The sequence below is a fragment of the Rhinolophus sinicus genome, linkage group LG09 (genome assembly GCF_036562045.2).
Source record: "Rhinolophus sinicus isolate RSC01 linkage group LG09, ASM3656204v1, whole genome shotgun sequence".
NCBI classification, from domain to species: Eukaryota; Metazoa; Chordata; class Mammalia; order Chiroptera; family Rhinolophidae; genus Rhinolophus; species Rhinolophus sinicus.
In genome coordinates, this window is record NC_133758.1 from 1,784,477 (window position 1) to 1,806,868 (window position 22,392).

General features: G+C 43.3%; 1 long non-coding RNA gene across 1 annotated transcript; it reads left to right on the forward strand.

Moving 5' to 3' along the window:
* The first annotated feature begins 11,134 nt into the window (after positions 1-11,134).
* LOC141573121 (uncharacterized) lies at positions 11,135-21,075 on the forward strand. The gene is made up of 3 exons (XR_012498687.1): positions 11,135-12,271; positions 14,624-14,806; positions 16,868-21,075. It is a non-coding gene; the product is annotated as an uncharacterized LOC141573121 (long non-coding RNA).
* The last annotated feature ends 1,317 nt before the right edge of the window (positions 21,076-22,392 follow it).

Below are 22,392 nucleotides of genomic sequence, written 5' to 3' on the forward strand. Positions count from 1 at the left end.
CTGAAGGAAGAAGACCAAGAGTTTGATGAACAGTTCAAAAGTTGCACATAATAGTAAATGTATTAATGAAACCTCTGACCGTGTAATCTTTCTCTAAAACAAGTCTGTGTTCTTTTGCATAGAAAATAATTTAGGAGAACAACAGGTCACAATAAACTCCACAGATGATGAGTTTGAATTGCAGGATTTTAGAGCTGAAAGGGATCTGAGAGGCTACAGGGCTCGACTTTCTCAGGCTCCACACGAGGCAGCAGATCCAGGATGGGAGATGGCCCGCCAGAGGCCTGCAGCGGTTCAGCCACTGAGCCCAGGACCCTCGGACAGGCTGGAATGGACTTAGGTCTTCAAGTATCAGGAGGCACCATTCTCTCTTCCTGCCTCTTTCGTTTTCAGCGCTCGAGGAGCTGAGGCTTTGGGTCCACTGCCTCTAACCTCATGAAGCCTGCGCCCAAAGCCTACTGCCTGGGCTCAGATCCTGACCCCATGACTTTCTGGAGTGACCCTGAGCAAGTCAGTAAACATCTCTGGTTTTAGTGACCTCGATCATAAACAGTAAGTGAGTTCTGAAGATTAAATGAGCTTGCCCCTTCCTTCACGCTTGCCCTTCTGATAACAGCCAGTAAACCCCAACGTCATGCGGAACTCTTTCACTCACAAGCAACGCACCCCAACCACACACCACAGGAGCAAAAACAGCCTGCGGACCTTCCCAGTCTCGCTGGGCTCCTCCCCCTCACCTCTGGTCACCTCACACCGTGAAGTTCAACAGCTTCTGAGCACCTACTCCAATGTGCCTCCACAGCCACTTTCCACATACACTAGAACTGGACATTAGTTCAGCCATAAATCAATAGAATTTGGTACCAGGGAAAAACAGCCAGTTTGGGGTGTGCGTGCATATGTGTGCATGTCTGTACATGTGTGTGCATATGTGCAATGGGTAGAAGACAGAGGTGGGCTGATGCACTGCTATGCTTTTGTTTTGGGAGCATTATTATTTTCTCTTCCTTGTCTAAAGAGCAGCGCTTTAAAAATTCATGACTGAGTTCTGAGAGAGCCCCATGGCATTCTAACTGTAAAATTAGTCATGAGGACATTGAATCCAGTTTGGGAAGCTTTCAGATGAACCATGTGCTCCTTCCGAATGGCTGGGATGATGCTGCCACCTTGGCAGACGACTATCATGACTTAGGTCATCTGGAAGCAAGGACCACTCTACATCTGATCTCACTGCGATTCCCGCCTTAACATGTCCTGGGCAAAGGAAAAAGAGGCTGCTATATTGTCAGAAATAATACTGTCATCAGAAGTAACAGTCTCTAAGAGTCGTATTTCCTGTTCGTTATGGTTTTTTGGCCTGCTCTGAGTACAGACGTGGAGAAAGTGAATTAGAGAAATCTCTCTATATTTCAGCTCCAGTCTCTAAGGCAAAATGTGCCTCTCAATGCTATTTATTATTTCATTTCTTACTTTTTTTGTTTGTTTGTTTATGTTGGGATAATGAAGGCTAAAGTAAAAGAGGTTTTAACATTTCATTGTTCTGTGATTAGAGGGAAAAAAACAAAACTTAAATTTGTTTTACTTCGTGGCCTCCATCCTCTCTCCTTTCCCATTTTGTTTTCTTTTCTTTTTAAACTTTCCCTTCCCCTGACCTCATTCTCCCCATGATCTTTGTAAATATTTCAAAACTTCCCAGGAGGATTTTGGTTCAATGAGCAGATTAAACACACATGGTATTTTGGCGTCCTCCTGAAATGCTACCAAAATGACCAGAAAGGGGAAAAATGTTACCAACTCCTAAGAACAAAGACAATCCAAACAATACATTGATAATACAATTTGGGGAGATGGAAAGTAGATGTATGAGTGGCCCTTGACTTAGTAACAGGAGAAAGCTAAGTTTGCTTTAGGCGACGTCAACCAGAAGCCAGCTGGTGTGTGAAATCCTTCGGACCTGGCGGCACCATCCACCTCTGGAAGAAGAGCTAAAGAATTCACCTGCAGACAGGCTTGGTGTTTACAGTCCCACTCCCTCAATTTGTGTGCACCAGCAACCACGCATCCAAACATACCTTCCACCCACACCCACCACAGCCTCACAGACTGGAGAGACATTCTGTGGAGGAACTGACTCAAGGAGGCTCTGGTCTCAAGGACTCTAGTCTCAGACTCTAGGTACCACCGAGGGCACGAGCAAGGCACTATGCCAGGAGTTGGGAAAAGTGGCCCACTGCCCATTTTTGTAAATAAAGTTTTATTGGAACACAGCCGCACTCATTCATTTTCATGTTGTCTGTGGCGTCTCCCACATTACAGCACACTGGTACAGCACGGTGGAGGTGGAGTAGTTGCAACAGAAACCCTGTGACCCACAAAGCCTAAAATTAGTACTACATGGCCCTTCACAGACAAAACTTGCTGATTCCTACCTCAGAGTGAGAAGCCAGTCAACCACAGAACTTCCAATCAGGTTTCGCTCTCATTCTTCCAATCATGACTGCTCTTACTAAACGTGGACAATTAAAAATTTCCAGACATTTGAGGAAATAGTTCAGCACAGAAGACAGACAAAACAAGTAGGGCAAAGGAATGCAAAGGAAAGAAAAGACAGTGCAGGGAGCAGAAGAAATTTCAAAAAAAAAAATGTTTCTATAATTACTGTCCTTCAGAGGTGGGAGAATATATTTTCTCCATGCAACATGAACAAGATACCATACAACAGGGGCATAGAAGAATAAAAAGAGTTCTTCGAAATTAAAATATGTAAGCAGAAAAAAATCATTCAGTAGAAATATTGGAAGACATAATTAAAGAAATTTCTGAGAAAGTAGAACAAGAAAACAGACATAAAAATAAAAGACAAATTAGAAGCTAAATTTAGGATGTCCAACTGCTGATAAATAAAAGTTCCAGAATACAAACATGGAGGAGGAAATCACCAAAGAAATAATACGCGAAAAGTTCTCCAAACTGAAGGACATAACGTTTCAGGTTGAAGGGACCCACCAAGGATCTACCCAATGAATGGCCTTACATCAAGTACACCGCTGAGCAATTTAAGGATGGCAGTGATAAGGATCCCAGTATTTCCCAGGAAGAAAAAGGGGGAAAAAATTACTTTTAAAGAGTTCGAAGTCACAATGACATTGGACTTTTTGAAAACAAAATTAGATGCTAGAGGATAATGAGCCAATGACTTCATCCATTGCTCCCCTATTTACACATGTCCCTTTTGCAGTGTGGTCAGAGCAACCTGCATGCCAGTAGAAGCACTGCCTGCCATTCCTAGGCCTGGCACATCAAACTCTGCCCCACGCATCTTCTGTTCTTTCCTTCTCAGCTGCCCTGGAGGCCACATGTTGAGAACGGTTGCACCAGAAGACCAAAGGAGCCTGGCTCCCTGAGCCACTCCCTGGGCAAGAGCAGCCTGACTTGCACTGAACTAGGATGTGAGTGAAAAACAAACTTTATCGTGGTGAGCCAGAGATTCAGAGATGTTTATCACAATGGCTTGCACAGCACTCCATGGGAAGGATAAGGCAGAATGTTCATGGCTCAGCCAACTGACAGGTATTTCCAGGTCTTCTCTGTACAAGCCCTGTGCGCTGAGGCATGTGTAGTCTGTCAGTGTGCATACAGGCAGGTCACACTGGATGCAGCTGCCAGCACTATGTCACCCCTCAGGGCTCCACTAGTTGATCAGCTTCTGCCGTGCCCAGTCAACTCAGCTGTCTCGGCTGGCTCACAATCTGGGGGTCCCTGGCCAAGGCAGAAGCCCTAGAGCACCTTCCCTCTTGGGGGTGTATTCTAAAGCAGTTTCTAGAAGCTGTCTTATAGCTCTCAGCCCACCGTCTGGCCAGCCAGCGGCTCCTCCCAGGCCCTTGCCAGTGCCAAGCTGCCAGGCTCCTGAGACACCGGACACCGAGGCTGCCTCGGGGTTCTGGCTAGTCTTGTAGGTCCCTGATGCACTGAGAGCCCCATGCTGACCTTACCTCCTCGGGTGGGTGTGGACAGCATCTCGCAGCCTCTTCCTCCATGGGGAGACTTTCGGCTGCAGGTGAGAAAAGGGGTCCTGTGCAGGAGCAGCCCCCCAGAGAGGGACAGGACGATGAAAGGAACAGCTGAGGATGCTAACGAAGGTCTGTGGGTTCCACACTTTGGACCCTCATTCCCCAATCTCAGGTGATGCATAGATATGACCCAGTTTCTTTGATAAAGAAACTAAAAAGATTTGCTCCCCTTCTGCCACCACAGAATGTACCCCAGAAGTTTTCTAGTTGGTTTGTTTAGTCAAGGAGATGTATGTCTCTCACAGTAAGGCACTTTCTGAAATAACACATGACAATTATCACTAAATGGAATGCTTGAGGATTAAAAGCATCTCTTTCCATAGGAAAGCTTAAAATGTATTTCAAGGGCAAAAAGAAAGAAGGAAGGACAACCATACCAGAATTTCAGAAATATTTATAGCAGAGCTTTCTAGAGTCAAGGTAGAACTGACATTATATTGAGACTGATAGCTTCATTCTGAGAAATATGCAGTAAGAAACCAGCCTGGAAAATAAAGCAAGGATCTAATTCACATTCCTGCACCAGGTGAAATGTCTTACTCCACAATGCGCAACACTTAACAATAAATAAATGACACTTTGGCAGTAGTGGCTGCCGGGAAATATGTATAAGCCGTCCTGGCATTTTCCAGATAATCTCTTTTTAAAAATCCCCATCAGTCTACCATTAAAATGAAACGCTCATGAAAATGTGGCATAGGTTATCCTGTAGGATTTCAAGGACTGACTAGAAAGTGCAGCCATTTTGATTACATGTATTTAAAAACCGAAGTGGAATATTTTTGTCATTTCTGCTCCGTCTGTACTCTTACGAACGAGCTATCTTAAAGCTGAAAATTTGCAGGTCAGTTTTTGAAACTAAGGAAGTTTTTGCCAGGATTTGCAAATAGCCCCAGCAATGACAATGACAGCAGTGCGGTCAAGGATTCTTCTAAATTGGTGGGCTGGGCAATCCTGCCCAGGAAAAGAGAAGTGACCCAGTATTTGCAGGATGGGAGAGAGCACAAACCCGCTTGTCTTCTGTCCATGAAGGTGGAGAAAAAACAGATGGCGATGCCTTCCACAGCAGCCGCAGAGCGTGGAGGAGGTGGTCAGAGGCAGGGCCGGCTGAGGGTCTCAGGGCCAGGACCCTCCAGCCTGCCCGTCTGCAGCTCTGAAATGTCACTCCTGTATTGCTCATTTCTGTTGGGTAACCATCTTCCACTGGTTTTGATTTTATTCTTGGGCTTCTCCATATTTCCTAGCTGTTCTAAAATGAGTAGCATCTAATTTTTAAACAGAAAAGGAATCAATGAAACAGGCAAGCAAACAAGGTAACACAGAGGTGGTCAGAGAGCTCGCCTGTGTTGTCACTCTCCTTGTCGGGTGTCCTCTTCTTGTCTCTCAAGTGACAGGAGGGGGGATGCAGCTGGGCCCGTCCTGACTCCAGGCTGTCGTGTGTGGCCTGACTTTCCGGTGAGCAGCAGAGGCGCCATCACTGCAAATGTCCCCAAAGTTCCCTCCCGGCTCCTGGGAGGCTGTGCCCCACCTCCCCTCCATTGGGCCTGGGATTCCCCGGTGTTTTGCACCCAGTGAAAGTTCCAAGTCCACCTCGCATGCTATTCCCAGAGAGCGGACAGACTGGAAGGCAGCTTGCTAACGAACTCATGGCCAGGAGCACTACTGCTGCAGGGAGGTGAAGACCTGCCCTTTAAAGAAAACTGCATTTTTAAAAGTATGTCTGGGCCGTTCCCCCAAGGAAGGGGCCACAGATGGGATCTGTGCCTCAGGAGGGAGGTGTTTCCTGTTCACATGGCCTGGCTGTTCCTAAGTCGCTTGAACGTCACCACAGAGGCAGCCCCTCGGAGGAAGAACTAGCTGCTTACATATCCCCTGCTAAGTCTTCTAAAAATGTTTTCATCCTAACTTAAAACTAGAAAAAGGGAATGAAAACATTTTAAAAATTATTTCTGACCTTGTTACTTATGCTCATATAGCAACCATCGTGGGGGAAAAAAAAACCCACGTAATTTATTCTAAAGATTATAATTGCTTGTGATTCTGTGGGAATCTGCTCCCCTCTCTTACTAATTCTGCCCAACCTTCCTATTCTTTAACATCATCATGAGAAGTCTATAAATTAAGCTACTGTAAGTTACCTTAGTCCTTGATGCTGCCACGTTAGCGACATCATGAGTTACTGCTTTGCCTATAAATGAGTGAGACTGGAATTACGCAATAAGCAGAACCGGAAGAAAATCATTGCAGGTCTGTCCTGGGAAGCTGGGCTTTACATATGTTGAAGGAAGTGGGTCTGATTGCTGGGGGCTATTCTGTGAGTAATAACCACTCCACTGCAAAAGAAGTTTTCAGGCAGGGAGCTCAGTGAGATGGCAGATACCTGCTCTGTAGGTAGGTCCTAGTTAGCAGGACCAGTGGTATCTTGGTAAGTAGTGGTCCCAGTAGAACCATGACTAGTGGCGCAGCATTCTCTCTGCAGGTGGAACTAATTCTGCTATAAAGTTTAGTCTGCAGTATTTTGTGTTTGTTTAGGGATTAGCTTTCACATGAAGCTAAACCCTTTTCCAAACACAGAAGACGAATGCGTGTTTAAAGAATTTGTAAAATTTATGACAAAATACATAACGATATCTTGCAGTAAACTAGGTTAGCAAACATTTTGTTTTGTTTTGTTTTTGTCCATAAAATTTTCCAATGTAGAAGAAATAATAGCTATGAAACCCTACGTTGTGAATGAACTTATGAGCACAGTCCCACAGATGTGGTCTTGCAGAGAGTGTCAAAGATGTCATCATGGGTCTGAACCTCTAGCCATACACACCCCAAATGGAGGACTATGCCCCAAATAGTGAGCTCTGCCCACAGGTGACTCCACTGGGGCACTTCAAATCATCTCTAGATTACTTATAAAAACTAATACAATGTAAATGCTATGTAAATAGTTCTCATACTGTATTGTTTTGGGAATAACGAGAAAAATGAATGTCTGTACTTGTTCAGTGCTAACATAGCAACAACATAACATTTATTCCCAAGTATTTTAGATCCACAGTTGGCTGAATCTGTGGATGCAGAACCCATGGATATGGAGGGACGACTATTCAAAGAAAGAACTTGTCAACCTAGAATTCTGTACCCAGTAAAATAGTCTTTCAAAAATGAAGGCTGTATAGAGCATTAACTCTGAACACAAAATGGACTAATAATTCTGATAGTTATGTCAGTCACAAAGTGACTGTCATGCCAGAGCACCCTGTGAAAGGTGTACCAAATGAACGCCCTAACCAGGTAACTCCAGGCACAGGATGGAGTGTGAGCATCTGACAGCTTTATGGGACTGGAGATGGGGGCCCCACACCCCAGTCTTGAGCATAAGATCAGAGCTCTCTGCCGGCTCCTCGCTCAGGTCTCAGCCGATGGACGAGCTGACAGCCGCACCTGCACTCGTCCCAGACAGGGCGCTTGAAGCCTCGCCTCCTGACCATCTCACCAGCTGGTCTGACACCCAACATTCCACACTCCAGCACCAGAGGACTCGCCCTGGACACCGGACTCTCTCTCATCTGTCTTTCCTGAGCCTCCGTTGACCTTGCCTAACTCTACTGCTTGCAAACCTGTGTGACTCTCTTGTGTGAAACTGCTCTGCCTTGACTAGTAGAGACGATCCTCTGGCTGGAGCCTTAGTTAATGCCTGTGGGAAACAGTCAGTAGGACTAGATCCATGGTTTTATTCTAATAAAGTCTGACATTGTGGAAAGACACAAACATGTGTGAGACTGCTAATTTGATAGTTACATCCCATTCACGACAAAGGCAAAATACTTTCTCAGATATATAAAAGCTGAAAGAAATAACCACCATACTGGTAGATGTCACCAGCTCAAGCACTGCCAAGGACATCCTTCAGACGATACCAGATAGAAATCTGGACATACAGAAAGCAAGGAGGAGCATCAGCAATGGTAAATACGTGATCAATAGGAAAAACTATTTTTCTTATTTTGAAGACCTCTTTAAATTGGTAAGGATATTTGAGAATTTGATTCCTAAAAGAATTGTTACAGTTTGGCTCTGGGCATGATTAATAATCAATTCTGAAACTTCCAAAGTTGGTTGTTAGTAGTTGAAGTCCTTCCATGGAAATGAAAAGGTGTCTTGTCATTTTCAAATACCCTGTCCAAAATGCTTCAATGATAGTCTATTATAATAGCCAGAGCACAAAGTCAGACAAATTGAACTTGGGTTCCAGTCATGTCTCCTTCTAGCCTCATTATTTGTAAACTAGAGAATAATATCACTTTGATTGATCATGGTAAGAGCAACAAAGACAATTTGTGTAGGTAGGCAGTATAGATGTTAATAATCATTATTAGTCCATGCCGTACGACCAGGTTAAAATTAACATGAAGCTCAATCGAGAAGGGAAAGAGAAATGACACACTTCCAACGTCAGTGGTGTGTGAGGAAGGAGAGCAGAAATCCCAAAATGTTTTGTCTCTTCAATGGTGGGGTGGGGGTAATGCGGAGTCTGGGTGACAGGCTCAACACTATGTGTACAGAGGGCCAATCCGGGGAAACAGGAGGCAAAGCCAGCCTCAAAATGACATCTACCGTAACAAAGCAAGACTCCTCAAGTCCATCCCCTAGGGACAGTATTCGTGTTTTTTAAATAATTTTCATGTTACATACAGTATAGTCTCCCACAGGAATGTGGGCTGACACAGGCAGTTTCCACAGTGTTTGCAAAATAACCTGTACTTTCCATTTTGAAATTTTTGTGAACGGAGGTAAGTTTCAAATATTTCATGCAGCACCAGCTCCATAAACCACACAGCTTTCTTTGTCAGACACACTGTCATCTGTAAAGGTCTTTCTGACTCACAGGAATTGTTCACACAACTGTAGGTTCCATCTCTAGTGTGCCAGCCATTCCTATCAGTGATTCCATCAATTAGCAAGAGAACGTAGAGCTTCCCCATCCTTGTCAAGTTCCATCAGCACCGCAAGAATTAGTGTTCTTCTTACTTCCATTTTTTGCCACTTAAACAAACCACTGACCAAACCTTTCTCTTACACAGGAAGATGGCACCATGGACACGCTGTGCAGATGTCCCTGGAGTTGGCACACACTCTTGATCTGTCCACACTCTTGATCTGTCCACACTCTTCACCAGGCTTCTTGAAGAAAGGTGACACACTCTGCCAGGGGCATTCATCCTTAGATGAGATTTCCAGTAACAGATGGAAACTCAAGGCCTGACAAACTTGAACGCATCTATGAAAATAACAGAGTATCTGACGTTACGACTGTCACCCAAAATATGGGGCATACTGTCACAGTGCCTGTAAGAAAATCCCACCTGGGACCTGGCCCCATGACTGTCCGATCCTAAGCACCCAAAGGGGCAACTGCCTGTGACTTCCTTTCCATCTTGCCCTGTTTCCTCCGCAGCGGTCCAGACTGGCCTGGATGGACATTACTGGAGTAGTGATAAGAGCAATAATAATAGGAACTGTTAGCATTTATTTTCTAACCACTTGCAGGTAGCATCGATCAAAATATGGGAATCTCTTGATCTGAAGAACAAGTCCTGAGGCAGAGAACTACAGGACACTGGCACTGTATGGGAAGGAAAGAGACGGCGCCTCCAGATCCGTACGTCTAGCTCTGTCCCTTTACCTTGGAATATTTCAGGCTGCAAACGCTGCCAGCATTTGGATCCAATGCCTCGGGGAAACCGGCCTTTTGAGAACACAATTTAAGCAGCGAAAAGAAAAACGCTGAAGTTTTGGCGTCCATCCCGGGTAGTTCGCTGCACACACCCTCGGAGGCCAATAGTGAGTGGCTTTTTCAATCTTCTTTTCTAAGTGACAGCAGCATGAATCACGGTGGGTGGTTTGCATTCAAATAGAGAAACTTGATCCTAATGAATAGAATGTCTCTTTAATTTCTCAAGAGACACTTTAAAATACCTGCCAGGCAGTTAATTTGGACGTTTGTTGGTCTCAGAAGTGCCACTCTTCTAAGAGATGTTCCCAGTCAGGAGGGATCAGGGGACAGTTAAAAACACAGCAACAGAACTTGCATACATGGAGGCCACCAATCGCTGGGTTGGGTGACAGACAGTCCAGACACACTCCGGGTCCCCCATCTAGAGATCCCTGAAGGCCTTTCTCATGACTGGCCATTCCATCTCCTCTGCCGGTCCTCTGTTGTTGCATTCTCACCCTGGAGAGAAGCAAAGGGGCCAGGACGCTCCCCAAGGCTCCATCAGGACCATGCTGTCAGGTCCAATTGCTACATCTTCCCACCCATACATACAGTTCAGGGACTTGGCCCATCCTCCATCGCCCAGCCACCTCTGAGGTGCCTTCTCCATGTTAAAGGGAAATAAAAAGCACTTGAACATCAGAGGATGCTGGGATCTCACCAAGGAATGTCTGTCTTTGGTCTGTGTGGTCCACACACTGGGAGCTTGTTAAGATGCAGCATCTTGGGCTTACTCTGGGCCTACAGAGACAAGATCTGCATTTTCACAAGCCTCACTGGTCATTTGTGGGCACACTGACTGGACCAGGTGACTCTTCTTAGCCTTGAGTTACCTATGGTACCTAGGTATGTCCCACAGTTCTAGGAGGGGAGGGGAAGGAGAGAGAGAGAGAGGACAATGGGATGGGAGACAGAAAAGAGAGACGGAGAAAATCTGTAGGAATATGATTTACAGTGGTACCTCAGTTTTCTAACATAATCCGTTCTGGAAGACCCGTTCGAGTTCTGAAACGTTTGAAAACCGAGGCACAGTTTCCCCATGGAAAGTAATGCAAAATGGATTAATCCGTTCAGACCTTTAAAAATCAACCCCTAAAACTGCAAATTTAGCATGAATTTTACTATCTAACGATACCATAGATCCATAAAATTTATGTTCGTAAACCGAAATGTTCGTCAATGGAGACGTTCGGAAACCGAGGTACCACCGTATATGAATTTGATTCATGTAGACAAATAGAATTCTAAATGACCAAGGGCTGTGAAGAATGAATAAGACAGCAGATCTAACCAAATGATACAATCAGCATTAACTTGTTTTCTGTTATTCACTCTAATAAGGAGCTAAAAATAAGCTTAATAATTGAAAGAGTTTTGATTGACATGCATTTCCCTTCTGCCTCTTTGCAAGAATTTGGGGTGTTACAAAAACAGTGGGCCTTTACCCTGGAACTCTTAGTGTTATTTTCAGAGACTATATTTTTCCCTAATACAACCTCAGGTTTGTAAGCTTATCTTTCCTTTCTATTTGAATAAAAAAGAAGGGGCATAGCATCTCAAAATACTGTACGGTACCTAGAGATGTTGCTTCCCCCATTATCTCACTCCATTCATTTTGAAACAAAAGACCAATAAGAAACTTGCTGTGCTTTGGCCTTTCACTCTCAGAATTGCTATTTCAACAGGCCCAGTAGTTCCAAAGAAACGTACTTTGTAATTCCAAAGGTATGAATTGGCACTTTTAAAATTGATTAACTTAGGGCATTTTTTTGTGGCCATGTGTGACCAAACACAAATTTAGTCATTGGAAGGAGTGTCAAAGAATGCCTCTCCCCCTGCTGGTTTTAAGATCACCAGTGAAGTTTACTGGGGAAATGAGCCCAAGGACTGCATTTCACACACTGCCGTGGTGCTCACGTCCGAGCAAAATGCATCGAGTGAGCTTCTGAAGGATGTGTGTGTAATGACTCTGCACGGCGCTGCACACCACACACAGCTCTGTGACCCAGCCAAAGGCAGGGGGCACAGTCTTCTCTGCCACTGTGCTTCTGGTACTAGGATGACTTACAGAAAAGGGGCTGAGCCTGCTGGCCCCTTGCTCAGTTTGGGAGCATTGTGTGCTGGGCTGAACAGCGTCCTCTCAAATTCACACCACCCAGAACCTTAGAATGTGACTTCATTTGGAAATAGGGTCTCGCGCACTAGATTATAGTGGGCCCTGAAAGCAATGACTGGTCTCTTTCTAAGGAGGAAACCTGGACACAGACTCGGAGATGTCCATGTGAAGACACGAATGCACAGGGGAAGAGGGAGGCAGAGGCTGCAGTGATGCAGCCACAGACCAGGGACACCAAGGACTGCTGGAAGAGCCAGGAAGGATCCTTCCGGCAGCCTCAGGAGGGATTCAGGCGGGATTCAGGCCGCCAGAATGGTGAGGATCGTTTCTGTTGTACACCATCCAGTTTGTGTAATTTGTTGCAGCAGCCCCACCATGTTTCCCTGAAAATGAGACCTCGCTGGACCATCAGCTCTAATGCATCTTTTGGAGCAAAAATTAATGTAAGACCCAATCTTATTTTAATATAAGACTGGATATAATATAATATAATATAATATAATATAATATAATATAATATAATATAATATAATACCAGGTCTTATATAAGACAGGGTATTATATTAATTTTTGCTCCAAAAGACACATTAAAGCTGATGGTCCAGCTATTTTCGGGGAAGCACTGTAGGAAATGAACCCGCATGGCAACCTTTGTTCTGGAGGTGTCAAGGCTCCTAGGTCTTTACACAAAAGGCCTGCGGCCGTGCACATGACAGTGGGGGCTTGGTGCCACGGCCAGTGTGGCAGCAGGTGGGCACTCAGCCGCGCACAGTGGTCACAGAGCTTCCCAGTCGCCAGACAGTGGCTAATCAAATAGGCCAGTGAGCCACTGACCCAGCAGCAGTTCAAAGGGCACCAGAAAACATGTTCGCTTCCTTCGAAAGATAGTACAACTTCTTTTTTTCCTCAGGGCTTGATGGGGAGGAAGGAAGTAAACTTTGTCAGATCTTCTCAACTACAGTGCGGTCACTGGACTCAGTAAATTAAAAGCTACGAAAGTCCCAGGGCTGCCATTCATCCTGCACACGGCTGGGCACCAGCGCTGCCAACGTGTTGGGTAGGGAGGCTCAGGGAAGACACATGACCAACAGGCCCGTCAGCTGCCAGGCCTGGGGCCCTAGGGGAAGACAATATCTGTTCCCAATGGAAACGGACTGATTCCCTCTCGAGTACATGAAACTCATCCTCTGGTTTGGGGACACAATCGGCCTCGCCTAGTTGGTACTCCAACACTTTAGAAGAATAATTTCCTTTCACCTCAGTGTGGCAGGACTCAGAAATTCACCATGGAACAAGAAATCCGAAAGGCGGGTTTACACTCCCGAGGCCTTGGTGAAAAGTCTGCTCTGGGCTGTTCACAGTGACAGTTGCACAAAGATGATTTTCAAATCCAGGTACAAACAAGAGTATATTTTAGAGCAAACCCTCCTAACTGACCTCAGACCCACATCTGCCTCCTGGAAATTTTCAACAAAGTCTGCCGAGGACCAGGCCAAATCTCCTGGGATTATTACAGACTTCACAAAATCCTAATTTCGCACACATGCGCATGTATGTAAATTCCTGTTAGACACAGCTCCAGCTTGAGGGGAGGGCTTCCTGGAAGCACTGCCAGGTGTCTTTGACAGTTCATAAGCCACTACAAGCCAATACTGTGACTGGACCCTCCGATGCCCTGGCAGAAGCAGATTATTCCTGGCTGTGGTGAGAACACCGAAGCTCGAGAGGGCCAGACTAGACGTGGAGTCAGTCTCCCCTCTCCGTCCTCCTTCTCCCTCCTCCCTCTCAACTGCCCCCACAATCTGATCCTCTTCCTCCTGAGGGAGGAGCCCACCCCTGCACCAAGGACCACCTCACCATCCGACCCCACCCCAACAAGAGCCCCAAGGAAGTGATGGAAATGCTTGGTGCTAATTGCTCTTTTGTTGTCACCGGTGCCATTATGGCATACTCCCTCAAACCGCACTGTATCATCTCTAAAATGAAGGGGGAGAAAAGTCTTTTTTGGTCTACGTTGTTGTTTGCTGCTCCCTCACGACGATTCTGCAGAACTGACTGACAAGGATGGAACCTTCCGCCGCTGACGCAAACACCAAGTCACTTGTCAGATGTCGGCAGGCACATCAGGGTGCAGCTTGTCACCCCGCAGTCTGGGCTACGTATGAGACACTTGATCCCTTTGCAATGTTCTTGCCTTCTCTCAAAGTTGCCATTTCTGCAGTCACTCTTGGTCACTTCCATTTCTAGTATCTGCTCCTTTTATGTCTGCCTTTGACTTTCTTTTTCAAATATCACCACAGTTCCATTTTCCCTTTATTTCCAGAGTGTTTTTTTTCTGAACTCAAGAGGTTCTTTCTCTTCTCCCCTCACGATGAAATCTTTGGCTCACATTTTCAGCACTGCCCTTTCTTTATTGCTTGACCTTCTTTTTTTTATGAGGAAATTCCTAAGAATCTTCTGCCTGGACCACCCTGAAAACTACAGGAGGACTTGAGACCTTCCATGCCCTTCCATGAACTTCTGGACAAATGTGTTTCGTGTTTCACCCACAGCTTTGAATTTAAAGATAATTCAGCTGAGAAAATGGGCAGCAGAATGTTAGTTTGGACTTTCAGATTTTCCTCTTTTCAGTACTGAATTAGGAATTTCCTTTTCATCTCTCTTCAGTGACCCTTTCTGTAAGTGTGGAGAACGGAGTCATACACCTCACGGGGTGTTTGTACAGACTGAGGGAGGGCTGCCTACAGGACTGGGTGAGCCTACCAGTGTCCATTCACAGGCCAGTCCATGCTGCGGGCAAACAGGCTACCACCCACTGCGCTGTCATTCCTTCACCAGCTGCAGTTTGAGGTAAGCACCTCTGCTCATTTCCTCACCCTCAGGCCTCCATTCCCTCTCTACCCACCTTCCCTGCACCCCCCAGCCTTCTGTCCTGACCTCTGTGGACTCCCTCCCAAGGTAAGCCACATTCGCTCACATTCCCTTACAGCATCCTTCTCTTAACTAAACCTACTTCCATTTCCTGACTTAACGAAGTCCTGGCTGATCCCTACAAACAGTTTCTCTCTCAGCCCCCTCAAAGGGTTCCTGGTAAGGAATTTGGTAACCAACCCCACACCATGACTGGTGAACCCCTTTTAGGCTCCTCATATGAGCTTACATTAAATGTAAGTGGTTTGAACATCCCAATTCAAAGAATGCAACAGAGTGAATTAAACAAACACGACCCAACTATATGTTAAGATATTATGACAATGAAAAAAAAATGTCAAAAATTCACTTAATATATGATTCCATTTAAATAACATTCTTAAAATAACAAAAGTACAGAACAGATTACTTTGTTTCAGGGGTTAGGAATGGTGGGGGGCAGGAGCGCAGGTGTGACTCTAAAGAGTAGTGAGAGAGAGGTCTCCGTGTATCTTGATTGGTCTCCATGGTGGTGGTTACATGAAAATACACATGGGATAGAATGGGTTAGGATGCTACTCACACATGTGTGAATGTCAGTGTCCTGGTTTTGATATTGTACCACAGTGGGTATCAGATGGTATGATGTAACTATTTGGGAAAACGAAGTGAAGGCTACACAGAACCTCTATGTACTGTCTTTACAACTTCAGGTGAATTTCAGATTATTTCAAAATAAAAATCTTAAAAACACTACAAAATTCTATATATGATTATGAGCTCAACCACACAAACAACTGTATTTGGATAGAACAAAATACCAGAAATAAATACACACTTTTTATTTTTTTTCGCCTTCTGTTGTGGCATCAACATCAGGGCGACTTACGCTGCATCGTTATTCAGCACACATGGAATCCGTCTCCTGCTCTGCTTCATAAGATGACAACTCGGCATGAACATGGGAATTCTTAGGAAGCAGCGAAGCTACACAAGATGTTGTGAACTATTTTTGTCTCCTCTTTGTCAAGCAAACACTTCTCCTTATTTTAAAGCATGTTTCGGAGCACAGTGGGATTAGTACAGAAATACGCCTCTTGTTTGGTAGAGATCATTTTCTAAAGAGGTGGTGGTGTGGAATCAGATAACAAGTAGGTCAACTTTACCCAATAGGTTACAACTCCACAGTGTCAAGGAAGATTTCAGTAAGATTAGTCTCTTACAGGGAAAAGTATCACACACATCTTGGGGGATATGAAATTTCAGATTTACCGAGAAGTAATTTTTGTCCCTTGTGCCACAAACATTTCTTTTCTGGATCGTATGATTAACAAGGATGCAATATATTAGAGTTGACATTGTGGATTCAGCCTAATTCTCAGGCCAGTATCTTAATGGCATTTACACAAAGTACTACCCTAATGCACTATTTGATTATCCAGATTGTGTTTCTTCTCTGCATATGAAGCTAAGTACCAGGTATCCAAAGATAAATATGACACTGTCCAAGCTCTCGATGGATGGTCTCCCTGTTTAGTTCAGGGTAACGAAGAAATGGGTACCATGTAACATGTGACAGTGCCACAGAGAGAAAAATGGAGGACTTTCTAGGCAAAGAGGAAAGCATAGAAAAAGAGTGGAGATGTGAGGGCTGTGGCTCTCCCAGGAAACCATTAGAATTGAGAGTGGGAAATAACAGGCAAGGAGAGAGAGCCCAGACAGGGCCACGTGGAACACAACTAGCTGCAGGCTCAGGTGGATACCCTGGGACACAGAAGATCTTAGGGACAGGGCAACTCTCTTATACCTTGCCTGGGAAGGTTCTAGAACACCCCCCCACACACACATACACACACATACACACACACCTATGTGGATGTTTCTAAAGCTCCATCTCCCCAGATCAAGATGTGTCTCAGAATGGAAATGGAAAACAAGGACCAGGTATCTAAACATCTTATTCTCGTTTTGTCTCTTCTTCCCTTTTGTACCATCTCACAGGACTGGAAGAGAAATGCTTCAGGATTGCTTCTCTATGCCACATCGTCCTTCCAGCCCAGAAATCAAGATGGCTGCACAGAGGGCAAGACTCTATGACTGCCGTTCTTCAAGTTTGGTTCTTCCATGCTGAAGGATCCCTAGAAACTGGTATTTTCCATGCACCACTATTCTTGCTTTCTCTCTTGCTCTGTCTTAACAAAGCCTGGCTTCTAAGATCATCGTGTTGCTACAGAATCAACTAAATCTAAATTGATGTCAAAACTGGGGAATTATTTGGGGGTTTTGTGGAGACCCAACCTCCTTTTGAAGCTCTACAAGCAGGACAACACAGTTTAGAAAATATGTAAATACTACTTCCAACTGGTTTTAAAGTTACAATCACCTCTCAACCCTCTCCCTGCACCCCACCTTTATAACTCTACCTTTTAGTCCATCAAGAATAGGAAAGAAATTCCTCACTTAGCCGCTTCCTCTCATCGGTTTCTTCCTTTGGTTACCCAAAATTTTGAAATAACTGCTTAGAAGCACTCACTTCATTCTTAACCAAGACTTTGGGACCAGTTACTGTTTGTAAAAAGGGAAGGAGTTGAATTCCATTCTTGGGTTTTTGTGAACAAACCACTCAGCATATGATACAGACTCATAAATTGTACCAGTTACTGTTATTCTACCAAATGAAAGCTCTCTCCATTACCTTCTTGTATGAAGTCATTATCTATTTTCTACCCGGATGGTTAACACTCTTTACCAGTTTCCTCAGGTATAAAATTGGGATTATAATACTATGGCCTCATAGGATTATTGTGATAACAGGTCATACATGTAGATCATGTAATATAGTTCCTAATACAAAGTCTTTTAAAAAGTTATTACTATTAGCCATTTTTTTTAATTATTGAAGTGAAATTCACATTTTAAAGTGAACAATTCAGTGTCATTTAGTATATTCACAATGTTGTATGACCACCACCGCTATCTAGTTCCAAAACATTTTCATCACTTCAAAATAAAACCCTATGCCCATTAAGCAGTCATTCCCCATTGTCCCTTCCCCCTGGCAACCACCAATAATCTGTGACCTGTCTCCAGGGATTTACCAATTCTAGACTTTTCACATAAATGGAATCATACAATATGTGGCCTTTTGTGACTGGCTTCTTTCACTTAGCATAATGTTTATGAGGTTCATCCACATTGTAGCATGAATCAATACTTTTTTTGTCTGAATACTATTTCATTATGCGTATATAGCACAATTTGTTTATTCATTCATCAGCTGACAGATATTCGGGATGTTTCCATCATCTTACTATTGTGACTAGTATGGTTATGAACACACACATGCATGCATTTGAGCTCCTGTGTTCAGTTCTTTTGGGTATATACCTAGGAGTGTAATTGCGGGGTCATACGGTAATTCTATGTTTAACTTTGTGTGTGTGAAAATTTTTTTTTTGGCAAAATACACATAACATAAAATTTACCATGGGAACCATTTTTAAGTGGACAGTTCAGTGGCATTAAGTACATTGTTTTACAACCACTACCACAATCCATCTCCAGATATTATTTATCTTCCCCAACCGAAACACTGTTCCCATTAAACAATAACTCCCCATATTCCCCTCCCCCCAGCTTCTATAAACACCTTTCTATTTTCTCTGTGAGTCTGACTGCTCCAGGTACCTACCTCATATAAGTAGAATTATACAAGATTTGTCCTTTTGTGACTAGCTGCTTTCACTCAGCAGAAAATCTTTGAGGTTCACCCATGTCACAGCAGATGACAGAATTTCATTCCTTTTAAGACTGAATAATATTCCATTGTATGGACAGACCAAAGTTTATCCATCCAACCATAAGTGGACATTTGGACTGTTTCCAGTTTGAGTTCCTGTTTTCAATTATTTTCCGTATATAGTCATGTGCCTCCTAATGACAGGGACAGATCCTGAGAAAGGCATTGTTAGGCAATTTCCTTGTTGTGTGAACATCATAGAATACACTCACACAAACCTAGATGGTATAGCCTACTACACACCTAGACTCTGTAGTATACTGCTGTTGTATATGTGGTCCACTGTTGACTGAAACGTCATTATGTAGTGCATGACTGTATTGGAATTGCTGGATCACACAGTAATTCTATTTTTAATTTTTTGAGGATCTGCTATACTGTTTTCCACAGGGGCTGCACTATTTTACATTCCCACCAGCAATATACATGGGTTTCAATTTCTGTATATCCTTATCAACTATTTTTTTTCTTTTCCATTATTGCCATTGTAGTGGGTATGAAGTGTACCTCATTGTACTTTTGAGTTTCATTTTCCTGATGACTAATGATTTTGAGCATTTTTTCATGTGCCTGTTGGACATTTGTACATTTTCTTTGGAGAAATGTCTATTCAAGTCCTTTCACCATTTTTCAATCAGGTTGTCTTGTTGTCAGGTTGTAGAAGTTCTTTATATGTTCTGGATATCAATCCCTTATAATATATATGATTTGCAAATATTGTCTCCCATTCTGTAGGTTTTCATTTCACTTTCTTGGTAATGCACTTTGTGTTGTACAACTTTTAATTTTGATCAAGTTCAATTTACGTATTTTTTATTGTTGTTGCTCATGCTTTTGGTGTCATATCTATGAATCCACTGCCAAATCCAAAGTCATGAAGATTTACCCCTATATTTTCTTCTAAAAGTTTTATAGTTTAAATCACATATTTAGAGCATTTACTCATTTTGCATTAATGTTTGTATATAGTATGAGGTAGGGTTTCAAATTCATTCTTTTGCAAGTTCATTCATTTCTTTTGTGGATATCCAGTTGTCCCAACACAATTTGTTGAGGAGATCATTCTTTCTCCATTGAATGATCTTGGCACCATGTTGAAAATCACTTGGTCATAGATATGGGTTTATTTCTGAACTTCCAAGCCTATTCTGTTGATCGATATGTCTATCCTTATGCCAGTACCACACTGTTTTGATTACTGTAGCTTTGTAGTACGTTGTGAAATCAGAAAGTGCAAATCCTCCAACCTTATTCTTCTTTTTCAGGACTGTTGTGGCTATTTAGAGTCCCTTGTAATGTTGGAATTCTGTTAGGGATTACATATGAATTCATAGATCCCTTTGTCATCTTAACAATATTAAGTCTTTCATTCCACGAATATGCAATGTCTTCCCATTTATTTAGGTCTTAAATTTCTTTCAGCAATGTTTTGTAGTTTTCAGTATACAAGTCTGTCACTTTCTTAATTAAAATTATTCCTAAGTATTGTATTTTTTATGCTATTGTAAATGGAATTGTTTTCTTTATTTTCTTTGCAAATTGTTCATTGGTGGTGCATAGAAATACAACTGGTTTTTGTGATTTTGTACCTGCAACCTTGCTGAATTTGTTTATTAGCTCTTGTAGGGTTTGTTTTTATAGATTTAGAATTTTATATATAGGATCATGTAGTCTGCAGCAGAAGTAATTTAAATTCTTCCTTTCCAATTTGGATGTCTTTTATTTCTCTTTTCTTAACTAATTGCTCTGGCTAGAATTTTCAATACAATATTAAATAGCAGAGGTGAAAGTGGTCATCCTGTCTTCTTCCTTATCTTGGAGGCAAATTTTTCTGTCTTTTTAGCTACACTTTTAACAACTTTATTCTTCCCTTTCCTAGCTATGTACAGCTTTCATGAAACCTTTGAAAGCAGTTCCACACAGCTTTAATTATCCCTGTAACAGCTTTTTCACTTGGAAAAGACACAGGTTTTGATATAAAATGGCACTATTGTCTTCTTCTTATTCTAGTTTTATAAATATTTATAAATAATGTTCATAATTTCCCATCTCTACTTCCTGAGCTTTGCAGTATTTGAGATAACATGCCTAATACAGCTCCTTCTCATCAGATATTAACTTGCCCTGACAGAGATTCAAGCAGCAACTTGGCCCAGTTCATATTCTAAATAACTAAGTACTGATCAGTGTCATAGTTAAGAGTTCCACCCATCTGAATGCGATCTATTTTTTTCCATCCAAATTCTCATTTCTCTGATCAGTGATGTGTTCCAAATGCAGATATTTCAGTGAAAAGTTGAGCCATAAATTTAGTCAGTTCTGTTTCAGTTATCTGTGCCTTCCAAATTTTCTTTGACACAAACTGCCAAAATAGCAATGTTTAGAACATGCTGGGATCTTTTATTGCCTGGCTCTTATCACAAATTTCTGCCCAAAAATGTGCTTATGAAGGGCATTCCCATAGAACAAATTAGCAGTGCTCCAGCCCTCCTTAGATTTGGTACATCTGTTTTGGATTCTGTCATAATTTTAAAATTTTAGGCTAGGCAATGTTCTGGTGTGGTGAAATTGCCAGTGTACTCCACACAGCCCTGAATGCTGCCAGACAATTTGAAATAACATGTCAGTGAGTTTGGAAAGATCTACTTTTAGAATATAAATAGAATGAAAGACACTTCATTCACTCTGAGTCAGGTCCAACAAATGAGGCAAAAGATGACAATCCAAGACTCTGAGGGTGACAGAGCATCAGGGCCACCTACAGCTGATCTACCACAAGAAGTGGGGGTATTCTGATGGCCAGCCTTATGTTTATGATATGTCTACTCTGTGCCATGTGGTGTTCTAGGAGCTCTGTATACATTATTACAATTCTAAGAAGTAAATATTATTAACCCCTTTTTACTAATGATGAAACAGGCTCAGAGTTAATTTGCCTAAGGTCTGGCAAAGCAGGAAGTAGATTTGGGGTCTTATGACAACATCTTTGCTCCTTCCCCCATCCCCAGGGGTCAGCAAACTAGGCTCCAGGGCCCAATTCCACCCACCACCTCATTTTTGTAGATAAAGTTTTACTGGAATGCAGCCAGGCCCACTCATTCAGGCATGGTGTGTGGCAATTTCTGTGCCATGGGGGTGTGGGGGGGTGGGTGTTGAGGAGTTGAAACAAACTGTAGTTCACAAAACCTAAAATATTTATCATCTGGCCCCTTTCAGAAAAAAAAAATGTGCAGGTCTCTGTCATATACAGTAAGACATTTCACACTTCTGAGGTTCTCCTCCATATATCCTGCCCCCATCCAATAGGAATCCCAGAAAAGTCTGTGGTAAGTCCTAAGACAGTGGCTGTTGCACACTCCCAGATCCCACAGAGACACACTAGAGAGGGCCGTTCTTCACCATCACCAATGAGCAAGCACCTGCCACACGCGAGTCTTCAATTCCCTGCGAGGCTGCTGCCCAGCTATCTGACCTCATCACAACCACCCTCAGATGACCTGTTGTCAGGGCAACCCGCACTATGGAAGCATCTAGACCAAGGGCAGAACCGCACTACTAGGTGCAGCTGTCCTATCAGGTCTCCCTTTCTGCCCAGATCACCATGACCAGAAAGCATGGCCATCTGCCTCATATTCCCAAGCCATTCCTGCGTGTGGATGGACAGTGGACTTGAATAGCCAAGGCCTAACATGTTCTTTATTGATGGGTCACTCGCTCCCGGCTTTGT